General features: G+C 53.8%; 1 pseudogene; it reads right to left on the bottom strand.

The window, feature by feature from the left end:
* Nucleotides 1-1,279: 1,279 nt before the first annotated feature.
* On the bottom strand, nt 1,280-2,845 carry LOC113882929 (annotated as a pseudogene).
* Nucleotides 2,846-3,330: the final 485 nt, after the last annotated feature.

Raw genomic sequence — 3,330 nt, 5'->3', positions numbered from 1 at the left:
TGGCTCATAGTTTCATTGAGTTAGACAAGGCTGTGGTCCATGTGATCAGATTGGTTAGTTTTCTGTGATTGTGGTTTTTATTCTATCTGCCCTCTGATGGAGAAGGATAAGAGGCTTATGGAAGCTTTTTTTTGTTAAGGTTTATATAAATAAACTCATTTAATCCTCACAATACTAGGACATGTATATCTATATAATTTTACTATTCATACCAATTATACAGGTGAGAAAACTGAGGCATAGACAGATTAACACCTTGCCCAAGAGCACAGAGTTAGTAAGAGACAGAACAGGGCCTCACTTACCCTACACTGCAGCGGTGCATACTTACCCACTGGGCACTGTGCCTCTCATGCCCTCATCTCTACCTGGCTAGGCAGGGAAAGGTGAGAGGAGCATTTAGCGGCCACCTGCTTTGGACCAGGCACTTGACAAAGATCTGTATTCTCCAATCTCAGGAGAATTCAGTGAAGGATGAGATGCAATCCTCATTGTCCACATGGGTAAGCAAGACCAGAGAAGTCTGATTATCTGCCAAGACCACACAGCCCACGAAGAGGTGGAGCTGAAATCCAAACCTTGGCCTGAGCTCTGTCCTGCAGGTTCTCCCTCTCCAATCCCCATAGGGAGCTGAAGAGAACAGAGACTGGGATGAGGAGGCTGGAGAGGGGCTCTTTAGGTGCTCCTCAGGTCTAACACCTGATCAGGCTTCCCAGGGGTCTATGGGAATCTCTGGACCTCCTCCCATCCTTGTGTGGTAGGGAGGGGAATGAGAGAGACAGGAGACTAAGTCCTTAAAGATGGGCCTCCCTGCTGCTCTTCAGGGGGCTACTGGGCCACTGGGGGCTAGAGAGATGTCTCTTACCCCATCTACTGGTTGCAGGGACCAGGCAGGATGGGGAAGGTTTCTGACCCACTGTGGTCCCCAGTGGCACCTCCTGATTCTTGCACCTGGGTAAAGAGGGATAAGGCCTCAATAGGAGCACCTTCTCCAGAGGTTAAGGGCAACAGCCAGATGGCCAGCTGGGCAAGGACTGGAGCACCAGGAGCAGCCCAGGGCCTGGTCAGCCAAGGATGGTGGGGGAGCCACCAAGAGCATGAGATGGGACAGAAATACTGCCCACAAAGACTAGGCCTATGGCCCCCTGCTTCCCTTCTGACCCAGCTTCTGCCAGCCCTGAAAAAAGGGTCAAGGATGGTGAGACAGCTGAGCTCTGTGACTCAGGCAGATGTACCATGGGAAAAAGAGAAAATGAATGGCAAGAAGGACCCAGGAGCTTCACTGGGGTAGGCACCACCAGTTCAGTGAAGCCAGGAGCACTAGAAGTGCCCCAGCCATGGCCACCCCTAGCCACGGAGCCCAGGGCATGGTCCTGACCACAGGCAATTCCTCCAACTCTTCCTCTGCCTGGAATTCCAGGGTAGTGTGCGTCCTGGGGCTATCCCCCAGGATGGAGGTTCTGGGGTTTTCATGGATCCTAATGGTGTCTTTCAACACATACTTGTTCTCCTCGGAGGCATTGTGAGGCCCCATGCCCAGGGAGTTACTGTGGCTGATGGTGAGATCTATGGAACAGCCTGAGAATGGCTGGCTGTCCATCCTAGATACCAGCCTGCCAGGCTTGCTCAGCTCCAGCTCTGAGCCACAGCAGTCAGAACTGCTGTCTGGCCAGAAGTGATGTGCCTCCAGTGGTAGTGCCTTTGGGCACTGGTGATGCAGATGTCTCCTTCATGAGTCTATTGCTGCTCCTGATGGTGAGCCTTGTGTTGGCAGGCACCTTATTGGTCACTGTGCTTGCAGGTATCCTGTGGTCAGGTATCCCACTAGTAGGCACTTTGGGTGGCACCATGCCAGAACGCACTGAGTTGATGGGCAATCTGGATGGTGCTAGACTGGTGGGCACTGCACTAGGGGGCTTCAAGCTGGTGGGCAACTTGAAAGGCACTGAGCTGCTAAATGCTGAGTTGGTGGGCACCTTGGAGGACACTGCTGGCAGTCATAGGGTTGTTGGGTACCCCTGCCCCACTGGAGCAGATGGTACCTTCAGCCTGGTCACCAGCACCTCCTGCAGAGGTCAAGCCAGTGGAGGAGGAGGAGGTGCCAACAGATGGAGCTGACAATGAGGGTCCAGGTAAGTGGTTGCCCTGGGGGTAAAACGGGCCAAGGGCTGGAAGGAGACAGTCGGAGACACAGGCCCATGGATTGACGTGGAACTGGAGACCACGCCTGCTGTGTGAGTACTGCCCAGTTCTGTGTCTTGCTCCTGACGTACACTGGAGGTCAGAGTTCTGAGGGCCACCGTGTCAGACAAGGGCTCCAGGGGGCCACCCAGCCTCTTCAGGACAGCCCCAGAATGGGATGCTTGTGGGGCTTTGAATTCTCTCCCAGGGACTCTGGTGGCTGGGTATCCTGGACAGGCATAGGGTAACTTGGCTCGTACTCTGTGTGGCCATTGCCAGGGATGCTGGGGGCCACAGCACGTGTGGAGGGTCTTGGAATCTCAGCAGGAACTGATGGTGGCTCCAGTGGGGCTGGAGGGTGGTTTGGATTCCGTGGCAGGTTGCTCTGGTAGACATGGGCCACTTCATCAGTGAGACCAGTGTGCTCACAGGCCCTCAGCGCCCCAATGAAGGAATGCACCCAGCCGTTCTTTTGCCGAAGACTGTCGAAGAGGTCCCAGAGGGTGCCCTGTTTCCCCCAGCGCTCATAGGAGGCCCGAAATTGGTCCTGGTCACTTGTTGTGAGGCAGGACAGGTGAGGCAGAATATCCAGAACATGAACATTGCAAAAATTGCTGTGATGGTAGCAGATATACTGATAAGTTTTGTCCTCGGCAAACATCATCACTGTCTGGGTTCTGAAGTGGCAGAGGGCTCTGGCCCATGAAGGGTGGATGCACTGAGAGGAATAAAGGCTTGGGTAGCTGCAACCCGGCGACCTGTCTTCAGCTGCGCCTGCCTATGGAAGCTTCTTGATGGGAGAGATTGACTGAGGGGGAAACTGGGTCTTGTTCTGATGGGTGGTGCCATGCTTAATAAATCTTTAATCCAATTTTCTGTTAATGGACATGGCTGTGTTCCCTCCCTGTTATTTGATCTGAAGGCAAACTATGGTGGAGGTACTGAAGATAAGGGCGACCTCCTCCTTCAAAAGGTCCCATGCCCACCTGCTACACTCAATGCCCCCAACCCTGCAGTGGGCCACTGCTGACCCACACCTCTGCTGGAGACTCCTAGACCCTCACGGGCATGTCTGGGTCAGTCTCTTGTGGGGTCACTGCTCCTTTCCCCTGGGTCCTGGTGTGCACAAGGTTTTGCAACTTAGAAATC

Source organism: Bos indicus x Bos taurus, chromosome 3, assembly GCF_003369695.1.
Source record: "Bos indicus x Bos taurus breed Angus x Brahman F1 hybrid chromosome 3, Bos_hybrid_MaternalHap_v2.0, whole genome shotgun sequence".
NCBI lineage: Eukaryota > Metazoa > Chordata > Mammalia > Artiodactyla > Bovidae > Bos > Bos indicus x Bos taurus.
Note: the sequence above shows the minus strand (reverse complement) of the source record. Positions and strands in the feature narration are given on the sequence as shown.